Here is a 16,637-nt window from a genome sequence, read left to right as displayed (position 1 = left end):
GACGCTCCAAGCAAAACACATATCATGTGGTGAATAAAAATATAGCCTCAAGTAAAATTATCGATGGACGAAGACGAAAGAGGGGATGCCTTCCGGGGCATCCTCAAGCTTAGGCTTTTGGTTGTCCTTGAATTTTACCTTGGTGTGCCTTCGGCATCCCCAAGCTTAGGCTCTTGCCACTCCTTATTCCATAATCCATCAAATCTTTACCCAAAACTTGAAAACTTCACAACACAAAACTCAACAGAAAATCTCATGAGCTCCGTTAGTATAAGAAAACAAACCATACATAAGGTACTGTAATTAACTCATTCTTTATTTATATTGGTGTTAAACCTACTTTATTCCAACTTCTCTATGGTTCATACCCTCCGATACTAGGCATACATTCATCAAAATAAGCAAACAACACGCAAAAAACAGAATCTGTCTAAAACAGAACAATCTGTACTAATCTGTAGGTTTAGAATACTTCTATAACCCCAAAAATTCAGAAATAAATTGTTGTACGTGAGGAATTTATCTATTAATCATCTTCAAAAGGAATCAACCTAATCGCACTCTCCAGTAAAAAATGGCAGCAAATCTCGTGATCTCTAAAGTTTCTGTTTTTTACAGCAAGATCGCAAAGACTTTCCCCAAGTCTTCCCAAAGGTTCTACTTGGCACAAACACTACTTAAAAGCATAAAACCACATCTAAAAAGAGTCTAGATGAATTATTTACTACTAAACAGAACCAAAAATCAAAAACTAAAAATAAAATTGGGTTGCCTCCCAACAAGCGCTATCGTTTAACGCCCTTAACTAGGCATAAAAGCAAGGATAGATCTAGGTATTATCATCTTTGGTATGCAATCCATAAGTGGATCTCATAATAGATTCATAAGGTAATTTAATTTTCTTTCTAGGAAAGTGTTCCATGCCTTTCCTTAACGGAAATTGGAATCTAATATTCCCTTCTTTCATATCAATAATTGCACTAATCGTTCTAAGGAAAGGTCTAAAAAGAATAATGGGACATGTAGGATTGCAATCAATATCAAGAACAATGAAATCTACGGGCACATAATTCCTATTTGCAACAATAAGAACATCATTAATTCTTCCAATAGGTTTCTTAATAGTGGAATCCGCGAGGTGCAAATTTAAAGAACAATTATCAAATCACGGAAACCTAACACATCACACAAAGTTTTTGGAATCGTGGAAACGCTAGCACCAAAATCACATAAAGCATAGCATTCATGATCTTTAATTTTAATTTTAATAGTAGGCTCCCATTCATCATGAAGTTTTCTAGGGATAGAAACTTCCAATTCAAGCTTTTCTTCATAAGATTGCATTAAAGCATCAACGATATGTTTGGTAAAAGCTTTATTTTGATTATAAGCATGCGGAGAATTTAACACGGATTGCAACAAGGAAATACAATCTATCAAAGAGCAATTATCATAATTAAATTCCTTGAGATCCAAAATAGTGGGTTCATTGCTATGTAAAGTTTTGACCTCTCCAATCCCACTTTTATTAATTTTTGCATCAAGATCTAAAAACTCCGAATCATTAGGACGCCTTTTAACTAAGGAACAATTCCATTTCTCCCCCTAACTTGAGCCACCACCTGGCATTTGCCCCTAATTTTCAGGTATGCTAAAAAATACCCCTCTTCCGTCAAGTCACCTTACAGAAATGCCCTTCTGTGCCGTTACCGTCCGGTCAAAGGGGTTTGACAATATGGTGAACAGTAAATTCGAAAAAATAGGAAAAAATTAAAAAAATCTGAAATTTTGTGGGATCTAAGATACTCAAGGGATCAAAGTGCGTGCAAATTTTCGCGTAGTTTGGACATTCCAGCAACTCTTGTCAAAGGAAAAACTTTAAAATGTACGCTGTGAGCAGTAAATTCAAAAAACATAGCTAGAAAATTCAAAAAATATGAATTTTTTTGGCATCAAAGAGGCTGGGGTGCGCAAGGTGCGTACAAATTTTTGTTGTGTTTCGACACTGTAGGAGCTCATGGAGAAAAAAAACAAAATTTGGGATAGAAAACACTTTGAAAAAATGCACTATTTTGTTTTTTTTGCTAGAGCACCTCGCATGTCATTTGATGACAAAAATTTGCAAGCACCTTGCGCACCCAAGCCACTTTGATGCCAAAAAAATTCATATTTTTTAAAATTTTATTGCTATTGATTTTGAATTTAGTGTTCATAGGGTGTAGATTTATATTTTTTCCTTTGCCAGGAGTTCCTGGAATGTCCAAATAGCGCGAAAATTTGCACGCACCTTGCGCCCTTGAGTATCTTCGATCCCACAAAATTTCAGATTTTTTTGATATTTTTGCTATTTTTTCGAATTTACTATTCACCATGTTACTATTCACCAAACGGTCAAATCCCTTTGACCGGACGGCAAGGGCATTTCTATAAGGTGAATTGAGGGAAGAGGGGTATTTTCTAGCATACCTGAAAATTAGGGGCAAATGTCAGGTCGTGGCTCAAGTTAGGGGGAGAAATGGAATTGTCCCTTTAACTAAAGTTGACTCATCTCCAGTCCCATCATTATCAAGATTCATCTTGCAAAACAAAGATTTAATAGGAGACACATCAATCACTTTTAGATCTTCATCCTTATTGTCATCAAAACAAGAAGAACACTCTTTTATAAAGCAATCCTTTTTTGCACGCATCCTAGCGGTTCTTTCTATGCACTCAACAATGGAAATTCTCATGGCTTTGAGAGACTCATTGATATCATGCTTGGGTGGAATAGATCTAAGGTTCAACAAATCAACATCAAGAGAAATTCTATCCACGTTCCTAGCCAACTCATCAATCTTAGGCAATTTTTCTTCAATCAAAGCATTGAAACTCTTTTGCGAACTAATAAATTCTTTAATACTAGATTCCAAATCAGAGGGAATCTTATTATAATTTCCATAAGAATTGTTGTAGGAATTACCATAATTATTAGAGGAATTACTAGGAAAAGGCCTAGGATTAAAATTACCTCTATATGCGTTGTTACCAAAATTGTTCCTACCAATAAAATTCACATCCATAGATTCATTATTATTCTCAATCAAAGTAGACAAAGGCATATCATTAGGATCAGAAGAAACACTCTTATTAGCAAACAATTTCATAAGTTCATCCATCTTTCCACTCAAAACATTAATTTCTTCTACTGCATGAACCTTTTTACTAGTGGATCTTTCGGTGTGCCATTGAGAATAATTAACCATAATATTATCTAGGAGTTTGGTAGCTTCTCTCAAAGTGATTTCCATAAAAGTCCCTCCCACTCTGAATCTAAAAGATTTCTAGAAGCAAAATTCAATCCAGCATAATTTTTTATGATCATCCATAAATTCAAACCATGAGTAGGGCAATTGCGAATCATTAATTTCATCCTCTCCCAAGATTGTGCAGCATGCTCATGATCTAGTTGCTTCAAATTCATAATATCGTTTCTAAGAGAGATGATCTTAGCGGGAGGAAAATACTTAGAGATAAAGCATCTTTGCACTTATTCCAAGAATCAATACTATTTTTAGGCAAAGAAGAAAACCAAGTTTTAGCATGATCTCTAAGCGAAAATGGGAATAGCTTGAATTTAACAATATCATTATGCAAATCTTTCTTATTTTGCATATCACATAAATCAACAAAGCTTTTTCGATGGGTAGCAGCATCTTCACTAGGAAGGCCGGAAAACGGATCTTTCATGACAAGATTCAGCAAAGAAGTATTAATTTCACAAGATTCAGCATTGGTAAGGGGAGCAATCGGAGTGCTAATAAAATCATTATTGTTGGTATTGGAAAAGTCACACAATTTAGTATTATCTTGAGCCATCGTGACAAACAATCCAACACACAAGCACACAAGAAACAAGCCAAAAAGAGGCGAATGGAAAAAAGGGCAAATGAAATGACAAGGGTGAAGTGGGGGAGAGAAAAACGAGAGGCAAATGGCAAATAATGTAATGCGAGGGATAAGAGTTTATGATAGGTACTTGGTATGTCTTGACTTGTGCATAGATCTCCCCGGCAACGGCGCCAGAAATCCTTCTTGCTACCTCTTGAGCATTGTGTTGGTTTTCCCTTAAAGAGGAAAGGGTGATGCAGCAAAGTTGCCTAAGTATTTCCCTCAGTTTTTGAGAACCAAGGTATCAATCCAGTAGGAGACTACATGCAAGTCCATCATACCTGCACAAACAAATAAGGACCTCGCAACCAACGCGATAAAGGGGTTGTCAATCCCTTCACGGTCACTTACGAGAGTGAGATCTGATAGAGATAATAAGATAATTAAATATTTTTGGTATTTTTATGATATAGATTGAAAGTAAAGATTGCAAAGTAAAATAGATAGGAAACTTTATATGATAAAAGATAGACCCGGGGGCCATAGGTTTCACTTATGGCTTCTCTCAAGATAGCATAAGTATTACGATGGGTGAACGAATTACTGTCGAGCAATTGATAGAAAAGTTCATAATTATGAGAATATCTAGGCATGATCATGTATATAGGCATCACGTCCGCAACAAATAGACCGAAATGATTCTGCATCTACTACTATTACTCCACACATCGACCGCTATCCAGCATGCATGTAGAGTATTAAGTTCATAAGAACAGAGTAACGCATTTGGCAAGATGACATGATGTAGAGGGATAAACTCAAGCAATATGATATAAACCCCATCTTTTTATCCTCGACGGCAACAATACAATACGTGACTTGCTGCCCCTGCTATCACTGGGAAAGGACACCGCAAGATTGAACCCAAAGCTAAGCACTTTCTCCCATTGCAAGAAAGATTAATCTAGTAGGCCAAACAAACTGATAATTCGAAGAGACTTGCAAAGATAACTAACCATACATAAAAGATTTCAGAAAAGAATCATATATTGCTCATAGATAACCTTGATCATGAACCCACAATTCATCGGATCTCGAGAAACACACCGCAAAAAGAGTTACATCAAATAGATCTCCAATAAGATCAAGGAGAACTTTGTATTGAGATCCAAAGAGAGAGAAGAAGCCATCTAGCTAATAACTATGGACCCGAAGGTCTGTGGTAAACTACTCACACATCATCGGAGAGGCTATGGTGTTGATGTATAAGCCCTCCGTGATCGATTCCCCATCCGGCGGAGCTCCGGAAAAGGCCCCAAGATGGGATCTCTTGGGTACAGAAGGTTGCGGCAGTGGAAATAGGGTTTCGTGGTGCTCCTGGATGTTTTCGGGGTATATGGACATATATAGGAGGAAGAAGTAGGTCGGTGGAGCTACGAGGGGCCCACAAGGGTGGGGGCATGCCCAGGGCATGCGCGCCTCCTTGCCTCGTGGCCTCCTCGTTGATTTCTTGACGTCTACTCCAAGTCCCTTGGATCACGTTTGTTCCGAAAACAACTCTCCCGAAGGTTTCATTCCATTTGGATTCCGTTTGGTATTCCTTTTCTGCAAAACATTGAAATAGGCAAAAAAACAGCAATTTGCACTGGCCTTGGGTTAGTAGGTTAGTCCCAAAAATAATATAAAATTGTATAATAAAGCCCATAAACATCCAAAACAGATAATATAATAGCATGGAACAATCAAAAATTATAGATACGTTGGAGACATATCATGTATGTTGGTGACTGAATGTTGTTCGGAGTCCCAGATGAGATCACGGACACGACGAGGAACTCAGAATGGTCCAAATATAAAGATTGATATATGGGATAATAGTGTTTGGTCTCTGGAAGGGTTCCAAAATTCACCGGAAGGGGTTTCGGATGTTTCTCGAAATGTTTGGGTACAAGAACACTTTATTTGGGCCAAAGGGGAAGCCCAAAAGGTTTTTGGAAAGTGCAAAAGAAAGTTTTATGGAGTCGAAGGGCCAGATGCCAGGGTCCCTGGCGTCTGGGTCCAAACGCCAGGAACCCTGGCATCTGGTCCTGGAGTCCGAGAAGGACTCTTGCCTTTCGAGTGAAACCAACTTTGTGTAGGCTTTTACTTCAAGTTTCGACCCCAAGGCTCAAAATATAAATAGAGGGGTAGGACTAGCACCCAAGACACATCAGGAAACACCAAGCCATGTGCCGGCAACCCCGTCCCTCTAGTTTATCCTCCATCAGAGTTTTCATAGTGCTTAGGCGAAGCCCTGCGGAGATTGTTCTTCACCAACACCATCACCGCGCCGTCGTGCTGCCGGAACTCATCTACTACTTTGCCCCTCTTGCTGGATCAAGAAGGTGAGGACTTCATCGAGCTGAACGTGTGCTGAACGCGGAGGTGTCGTATGCTCAGTACTTGATCGGGACGGATCATGAAGGTGTATGACTACATCAACCGCGTTGATAAACGCTTCCGCTTTCGGTCTACGAGGGTACATAGACACACTCTCCCCTCTCGTTGCTATGCATCTCCTAGATAGATCTTGTGTGATCGTAGGAATTTTTTGAAATGCTGTGTTCCCCAACACCGAAAGCCATCTACTATTGGGTTTAAGAACAAAGCGGCTGGTGCTCGGACTGATCTGGCCATTGGCTCGTCATCGGCGGTGAAGGTTATCGCCATGTCATTCCAAGGATTTACTGCGGCTACCTGGTTAACTTCGGCAAGGTCGCGCAATGCCCTTTGTGTTGTTTGTTTGAAGAAAAGGTCTCGAAGACTGTAAAAACGTTGAGATCGGCATCTTCCGAAGAGTGCCTCTCCGAGGGAATGCTGGTGAGGATGGCCTGATGTTGCTTGAAGCTACAATGGTATTTCCCCAAAGAGGAAGGGATGATGCATCACGCGGCAATAGGTATTTCCCTCAAATATGAAACCAAGGTTATCGAACCAGAAGGAGAACCAAGCAACACAACGTAAACAGCCCCTGCACACAAATAACAACCACTCGCAACCCGACGTGTTAAAGGGGTTGTCAATCCCTTTCGAGTAACGGCGCCAGAAACGGTGCGCGGATGGGAGAAAGTTGTAATAGATTAAATAAATAGATCGCAAATAAAAGAAAGTGCAGCAAGGTATTTTTGGGTTTTTGGATTAATAGATCTGAAAATAAATGCAAGAGAAAAGTAGATCGCAAAGGCAAATATATGAGAAAGAAAGACCCGGGGGCCGTAGGTTTCACTTTGTGGCTTCTCTCGAGAAAAATAGCAAACGGTGGGTGAACAAATTACTGTTGGGAAATTGATAAAACTTCAAATAATTATGATGATATCTCGGCAATGATCATTATATAGGCATCACGTCCAAGATTAGTAGACCGACTCCTGCTTGCATCTACTACTATTACTCCACACATCAACCGCTATCCAGCATCCATCTAGTGTATTAAGTTCATGGAGAAATGGAGTAATGCAATAAGAATGATGACATGACGTAGACAAGATCTATCTATGTAGAGATAGACCCCGTCGTTCTATCCTTAGTAGCAACGATACATACGTGTCGTTTCCTTTTCTATCACTGGGATCAAGCACCGTAAGATTGAACCCACTACAAAGCACCTCTTCCCATTGCAAGATAAATAGATCAAGTTGGCCAAACAAAACCCAAATGTCGGAGAAGAAATACGAGGCTATAAGAGATCATGCATAAAAGAGATCAAAGAAACTCAAATAATTTCATGGATATAAAAAGATAGATCTGATCATAAACTCAAAGTTCATCGATCCCCAACAAACACACCGCAAAAGAGTTACATCATATGGATCTCCAAGAGACCATTGTATTGAGAATCAAGAGAGAGAGATGAAGCCATCTCGCTACTAACTATGGACCCGAAGGTCTACAAAGAACTACTCACGCATCATCGGAGAGGCACCAATGGAGGTGGTGAACCCCATCCGAGATGGTGTCTAGATTGGATCTAGTGGTTCTGGACTCTTCGGCGGCTGGATGAATATTTCGTAAACTCCCCTAGGGTTTCTGGAATATTAGGGGTATTTATAGAGCAAAGAGGCGATGCGGGGGGCACCCGAGGTGGGCACAGGCCACTAGGGCGCGCTTGGGCCTCCTGGCGCACCCTGGTGGGTTGTGCCCCCCTCGAAGCACCCCCAGGCGCAGCCAAGGCCCGTTGTGTTCCTTCTGGCCCATAAAAATTCTCCGTAAAGCTCCGTGGCATTTGGACTCCGTTTGATATTGATTTTCTGCGATGTAAAAAACATGGAAAAAACAGCAACCGACACTTGGCACTATGTCAATAGGTTAGTACCAAAAAGTGATATAAAATGACTATAAAATAATTATAAAACATCCAAGATTGATAATATAACAGCATGGAATAGTCAAAAAGTATAGATACGTTGGAGACGTATTAGCATCCACAAGCTTAACTAATGCTCGTCCTTGAGTACGTAAGTGTAAAAACAGAATTTTTGATGTGGAATGTTGCCTAACATGTCATATGATATTTCTTTTCTTTATAGCATGGGCATATGGACTTTTATATTGTTCAAAGCAATAGTCTAGTTTTGACATGATAATTTAGATACTCAAGCATATCAACAAGCAACCATGTCTTTCAAAATATCAATGCTAAAATGAGTTATCCCTAGCCCATCATGCTCAAACATTGATCCATTCATGAAACACACTCGAATATTAGCTACACACAATACTTAAGTAGGATCACATTGCCTCCTAGTTGGTGCTTTTATAAGAGAAGATGGAAACTCAAATTCAAAAATAAAAATTTCATAAAGTAAAAGAAACGCCCTTCGCAGAGGGAAGTAGGGATTTGTAGAGGTGCTAGAGCTCAAAGCGAAAAATTTAGAGATAAATTTTTTTTGGGAGGTGTATCCATCCCACCAATGAAAACGACTTAGAGTTCCCAATACTTTACATGCTTAGATATATCATAGGCGGTTCCCAAATAGAAAATAAAGTTTATTCCTTTTCCACCATATTTTCACTTTCCATGGCTAACCGTATCCACGGGTGCCCTCCATACCAACACTTTCCAAGGAATTTACGAAGGAAATACGCCCTGGAGGCAATAATAAATTTGTTATTTATATTTCCTTATATCATGATAAATGTTTATTATTCATGCTAGAATTGTATTAATCGGAAACTTAGTACATGTGTGAATACATAGACAAATAGAGTGTCCCTAGTATGCCTATACTAGACTAGCTCGTTAATCAAAGATGGTTAAGTTTCCTAGCCAGAGTCATGTGTTGTCATTTGATGAACGGGATCACATCATTAGAGAACAATGTAATGGACTAGACCCATCCATTAGCTTAGCACTATGATCGTTTAGTTTATTGCTATTGCTTTCTTCATGACTTATACATGTTCCTATGACTATGAGATTATGCAACTCCTGAATACCGGAGGAACACCTTGTGTGCTATCAAACGTCACAACGTAACTTGGTGATTATAAAGATGCTCTATAGGTGTCTCCAATGGTGTTTGTTGAGTTGGCATAGATTGAGATTAGGATTTGTCACTCCGTGTATCGGAGAGGTATCTCTGGGCCCTCTCGATAATGCACGTCACTATGAGACTTGCAAGCAATGTGACTAATGAGTTAGTTGTGGGATGATGCATTACAGAACGAGTAAAGAGACTTGTTAGTAACAAGATTGAACTAGGTATGATGACATCGGCGATCGAATCTCGGGCAAGTAACATACCGATGACAAAGGGAACAACATATGTTGTTGTGCGGTTTGACCGATAAAGATCTTCGTAGAATATGTAGGAACCAATATGAGCATCCAGGTTCCGCTATTGGTTATTGACCAGATATGTGTCTCGGTCATGTCTACATAGTTCTCGAACCCGTAGGGTCCGCACGCTTAATGTTTGATCATGATATGTATTGTGAGTTATGTGATTTGATGTACTGAAGGTTGTTTGGAGTACCGGATGTGATCACGGACATAACGAGGAGTCTCGAAATGGTCAAGACATAAAGATTGATATATTGGACCATGTTATTCGGACACCGGAAGTGTTCCAGATAGCTTCGGATAAAACCAGAGTGCCGAAGGGTTCCCGGACCCCCCGGGAAGTTATGGGCCTTAGTGGCCCTTAGGGGAGAGAGAGGGCCGCAGCCAGGAGGTGGAGCGCCCCTCCCAAGGGGAGTCCGAATACGACAAGGGGAAGGGGGCGCGGCCCCTCTTTCCCTCTTCCTCTCCCTCTCCTTCCTTCTTCTCCTAGTTGGACTAGGAAAGGGGAAACCTACTCCTACCAGTAGTAGGATTCCCCTCTTGGGGCGCGCCCTAGGGGCCAGCCGGCCCTCCCCTCCTCTATCCTTTATATACGGGGGAGGGGGCACCCCATAGACACGCAAGCTGATCTTTAGCTGTGTGCGGTGCCTCCCTCCATAGCTTTCCACCTCGGTCATATTGTCATAGAGCTTAGGCGAAGCCCTGCGTTGGCAACTTCATCATCATCGTCAACACGCTGTCGTGCTAACACAACTCACCCTCGGCCTCAACTGGATCAAGAGTACGAGGGACGTCACCCAGCTGAACATGTGTAGATCGCGGAGGAGCTGTGCGTTCGATACTTGATCGGTTGGATCGCGAAGACGTTCGACTACATCAACCGCGTTACTTAACGCTTCCGCTTTTGATCTAGGAGGGTACGTAGACACACTCTCCCCTCTCGTTGCTATGCATCTCCTAGATAGATCTTGCGTGATCGTAGGAATTGTTTTGAAATATTGCGTTCCCCAACAATTTATTATTTGACAACATAAAGTAAATTCATTTTTTTGCATTTCGGGACTGAGCATCCCTAATACCTTTACGTTACTCTCGTGCAATGACAAGTGAATAAACACTCATCGTGAGAATAACACAACTAACCACCCCTCACCGCTTCGTGAGTGAAACAAACACACAAAAGAGAAGTTTATTTTGAAAATTAGAGATGGCACATGCAAATTTGCTTAGAACGGCAAAACAATACCGCATATAGGTAGATATAGTGGACTCATGTGGCAAAACTGGTTTAAAGGATTTTAGATGCACAAGTAGTGATCATACTTGGTGCAAAATAAAGGCTAGCAAAATATTGAGAAGCGACCAACCAAGAAACAGATAATCTCATAAGCAAGCATTAAGCATAAATAATACCGAATAATGCACCACAAGTAGGATATAATTTCATTGCATGACTATTGACTTTCGTACTTACATAGGGAATCACAAACCTTAACACTAATATTCTTACTAAAGCATAATTACTCATCAACATAACTCACATATCACATGATCATAACTCAAAACTTTTACTAAGAATCAAGTTTATTTTGTCCAATGATCTTCATGAAAGTTTTTATTATATCCTTCTTGGATATCTATCACTTTGGGACTAATTTTCATGTGTTGCTTTTCATAAGCTCGAACAAATATAAGTGAAGATCATGAGCATAATTTTTCTTCTTTCTCTCAAATTATTTTAAATGAAGCAAGAGAGAAGACCTTGAAAATTTTACTAACTCTCAAATAAATCTAAGTGAAGCAAGAGAGCATTTCTTCAAAAATACTAAGCACACCGTGCTCAAAAAGGTATAAATGAAGCATAAAGAGCAATTTAACAAGTCATGACATAATTTTGGCTCTCCCAAATAGGTGTGTCCAGCAAGGATTGATGACTTAAAACACAAAATAAAACAAGCAAAGACTCATATCATACAAGACGCTCCAAGCAAAACACATACCATGTGACGAATAAAAATATAGTTTCAATAAAATACCGATGATCGTTGGAAGAAAGCGGGGATGCCACTCAGGGGCATCCCCAAGCTTAGGTGGTTGCTCATTTTTGGATAATAGCTTGGGATGCCGGGGCATCCCCAATCTTAGGCTCTTCCATCCTGTAATGCCTATGATGCGGCTATATCTCCCACGTGTCGAGGCACGACTTAGAGGCATAACCGCATGGTGGTTTTTGTCGCAAGAGGGGTAATCTTCACACAATCCCATGTACTGAATAAGAAAGGGATAAAGAGTTCGCTTACAATCGCCACTTCACACAAATAACAAGTTAAACATACATCATCTAGAGTACAAACAAGGTCCGACTACGGGAAAAAAATAAAGGAATACAATCCCAAATGCTAGATCCCCGATCGTCCCAACTGGGCTGCACTACTGATCATCAGGAAACGACACATAGTAACGACCAAGGTCCTCATCGAACTCCCACTTGAGTTTGGTAGCATCACCTGCACTGGTATCATCAGCACCTGCAACTGTTTGGAAGTATCCGTGAGTCACGAGGACTCAGCAATCTCACACCCGCGAGATCAAGACTATTTAAGCTTATTGGTAGGATAAGGTAATGAGGTGGAGCTGCAGCAAGCGCTAAGCAATTATGGTGGCTAACATACGCAAATAAGAGTAAGGTGAGAAGCTACGCAATGGTCGAAAAGCTATAAGTGATCAAGAAGTGATCCTGAAACTACTTACGTTCAAACATAACACAAGACCGTGTTCACTTCTCGGACTCCGCCGAAAAGAGACCATCACGGCTACACACGCGGTTGATTCATTTTAATTAAGTCAAGTGTAAAGTTCTCTACAACCGGATATTAAAAAATTCCCATCTGCTACATAACCTCGGGCACGACTCTCGAAAGTTTATACCCTGTAGGGGTGTCCCAACTTAGCCCATCACAAGCTCTCAAGGTCAACGAAGGATATTCCTTCTCCCAGAAAGACCCGATCAGTCTCAGAATCCCGGTTACAAGACATTTCGATAATGGTAAAACAAGACCAGCAAAGCCACCCGACTGTGCCGACAAATCCCGATAGGAGCTGCACATATCTCATTCTCATGGCACACCGGATAGGTCAAGCTACGAGTAAAACCAGTCCTCAAGTTTCCCCAAGGTGGCCCCGCAGGCTACCTGGTTCGGACCAACACTCAGAGGAGCACTGGCCTGGGGGGAGTTTAAAATAAAGATGACCCTTGAGTCTGCAGAACCCAAGGGAAAAGGCTTAGGTAGGCAAATGTAAAACCAAGGTTGGGCATTGCTGGAGGAGTTTTATTCAAGGCGAATTGTCAAGGGGGTCCCATAACCCCAACTGTGTAAGGAACGCAAAATCAAAGAACATAAGACCAGTATGACGGAGAACTAGGGCGGCAAGAGTGGAACAAAACACCAGGCAAAAGGCCGAGCCTTCCAGCTTTTACCAAGTATATAGATGCATTAAAATTAAACAATAGATAATATGATATCCCAAACATATCCGTGTTCCAACATGGAACAACCTGCAAGACACCTGCAACTAGCAACGCTATAAGAGGGGCTGAGCAAAGCGGTAACATAGCCAAACAACGGTTTGCTAGGAAGGTGGGTTAGAGGCTTGACATGGCAATATGGGAGTCATGATAAACAAGTGGTAGGTAGCGCGACATAGCGATAGAGCAAACAACTAGCAAGCAAATATAGAAGTGATATCGAGGGTATGGTCATTTTGCGTGAGATCCCGCAAGGGAGAAGAACGAGTCCATGAATAAGACAAATGGACGGGGTCGAACGGATCCTCACAACTCCGGAATGAAACCGAAGCTAACGAGAGAAGCAAACCGGAAAGAAACAAGCAACATGGTAAACACACAAGCATAATCATGGCATGATGCACAAACAAGTATGATGCATGTCTGGTTTAATGAGGCATGGCATGGCAAAGTGCACAAACAACGCTACAAGTTAAGTGGAGCTCAATATGCAATGAGTTGCATATTGACGAAACACCACATTCGATTATTTAGTTCACTCCCGTTTAGGTACCCAACAATATTAAATGTTGTTAAACATGGCAAGAGGCGAAGCATAATTAAACTAACTATTTAGGCAAGTTTAAATGAGACCGGAAACAACAAACAACAATTCTGGAAAATCCCCATGAGCAATTTTTGAATTTGGTACAGTTCTGCCGTAAACCATATTTTAGAGTTGTTAAACATGCAAAGTAATCGCACCATGTTAATCTATGCATTTTTCTACCACATTTACATATATAATTTATTTAAAATGGAGCTACGATTATTTAGTTATGAAATAAATCATTTTAGCATGTCATTATGCAAAACAAGTGCAAACAACAATTTAAACATGTTGAACATGGATGAAAGTGGCATAATATGAATCTACACAAAATTCTAAGCATTTTACATATATAACTTATTTACATCTGATGCACGGTTCTGGAGTTATTAAATGCATGATCTAGAGGGGCTTTTCTACAAATCTGTAAAACCCTGGATAATGTCCAAATTCGCAAGAGAGAGAAAAAAGACACGGGCCGAATCTTCTCAGACTGGGCCAACAGAGAGGAGGGGCTGCGTGGAGCTCACCCATGGGCCAAGGCCCGGTAGGTGAAGGCGACTAGGGAGTCAACACGGGCTTGACCCATGTGATGGCGCTGGTCTCGCTCGATGCAGAGGAATCAAACAGAGGGGCGAGACGCGGGGCGGCTTCAGACGATGCAGGGAAGCGGTGGCGCGCACAGAGGTCGAGGATGGACGGTTTCATGGCGGAGGCGGCGAGATCCAGTGGCCCCAGGCCGGGTTTGGCGCGGAACGACGACGAGGACCTACGTGGGAGCTCCAGGAGGCAGAGGAAATAGTGGTTGCCTGAAGAAAGGAGGGAGAGAGAGAATCAGAGAGGGAACAGGGGAAGGAAGTAGAGAGAGACGGCAGAATAGCGGCTTCCTACCGGCGTCAGGGAGGAACTCCGGTGAGGCTTGATGTGCTGCGGGTACTGCTCACCGGCGGAGGGGACGGAGAGGACGGAGTAAGGCGGCGACAGAGCATCTAGACGCGGGAACGCGAGTCCCTCTCAACGTCCATGGCGGAGAGCTCCTGAAGAGGTCATCCATGGCGGGGATGCTATAGGAGTTCCTCAGAGAGAGAGAGAGAGAGAGGGAGAGAGAGAGAGGGAGAGACAGGGAAAGGAGAAGGACGAGAAGGAAATAGAGGGGGAACACGGCGGTCCTGCTGGTGCTCTGGCAGTGGCGCGCTGGCAATGACTCGGATTGAGGCTCGGGGCTGTGCTGCTGCTGTTAAGCAGACGCGAGCAAGGCAGGGAGACGGTGAGGCGTCCGTGCTCAAGCATGGGCAGAGGCGCACGGGAGTCAACGAAGGGCACGGGACTCGGGACTCCGAGGGTGTTGTGCTCCGGCGAGGTGGTCGGCAGGGTCGGGTGGAGTCGAGCGCGGCAGGATCGAGGGAGGCAGGGGAGCACTCACTCTCATGCGGTGGATCAATGGAGGAAGTGGGTGGTTGGATGGATTTGGACCGGGAGGATGAGGCTGGTGATTGGCTCGCTGGCGATCCCGAGGGGAAAACGAAGAGGAGACAAGGTGGAGGTTTTTGTGGCGGCGGGGAGGAAATGATTGATGGGACGGATAGTCTAGGGTTTGTACGGGTATATATACCGAGTGGATCTGGATAGGGGTCGTTTGGGTCCCTCCGATCATAATCGGACGGCCCGAAATAAATAGGTTAGGAAGATCGAAAGAGAAACCGAAGATGTTTTATAGATGTTTGGAGATGATTCAGACCCAAAGGTAATGATAGTCCGGTTCGAGTCCAGGGAAGTTTCGGACACAGGCAAGGGGGTAGGTTGGCTGCAGGTGTGCTGTGCTAGAGAGAGATGGGCTGAGAAGAGAGGGGAGAGATGCAGCCCGGCATGGTTTCCAGAGACCGAAAACGTCCGACGAAAAGACCGGCTATACTGCCGCTATAGTTATCCGTTGGGGCATCAAACGAACTCTGAATGCGATGAAACTTGGCAGGCGGCCTACTTACAACATAACAACACTGCATGCCAACTTTCAACCCATTCCAAGAACATTTTTACGCCACTTATAAAATAATATTTCGGAGGTGCCACGGGCGCGTGCGAGTGTGTAGCGACCTGACCTCAAACGGTCAAGTCTCTGTGCTTCAGTGTCATCCCTGTATCGGTAATGCTGACACACATAGTACTCGAGGATTTATAACAGAGTAGCAATCACACACTTATTACTTCGAACGTCTCAAAAGAGAACTTATTACAATAAATATGGCTTAGGCCATCTAATACGATAACAACGGAAGGCTTGGAAGATAAAGCGAGTCCATCAACTCCAACGACATAGTTGAGCTGCACGGCAATGACCTAACAAACCTTACTCCTCGTCTGAAAAGTCTGCAACATGATACGTTGCAGCCCGAAAACGGGTCAGCACATGGAATATGCTGGCAATGTAACACAGTAGAGCAAGAACAGAATAATGCTATCACTACATGCATATTTGGCTGGTGGAAAGCTCTATTGTTACAGTTTTGCGAAAAGCCAATTTTTCCCTACAACAAAGGAATAAATTTTATTTAACTATCATGGTAGTTGAAACATCATTGAGAAGGTTCCTCCAACTCAATCCCAATTGAAAGTAATTATCAACCCAACAATATTAATTTGGAGTGATGGGATACATATGATAATCCAAGTACTAGATTCTCAAGATTTGTCCATAACCGGGGACACGGTTAACCATAATTAGTTTGTACACTCTGCAGAGGTTTGCGCACTTTTCGCCACAAGACGCGATGTCCTCCGTTGGATTTCTCGCACTACGGGGTGTTTGAGAAACGGATGACCGAGACACAGTC

This window comes from Triticum dicoccoides, chromosome 5A (assembly GCF_002162155.2).
Source record: "Triticum dicoccoides isolate Atlit2015 ecotype Zavitan chromosome 5A, WEW_v2.0, whole genome shotgun sequence".
In the NCBI taxonomy this organism is placed as follows: domain Eukaryota; kingdom Viridiplantae; phylum Streptophyta; class Magnoliopsida; order Poales; family Poaceae; genus Triticum; species Triticum dicoccoides.
This window is presented reverse-complemented; position numbering follows the sequence as displayed.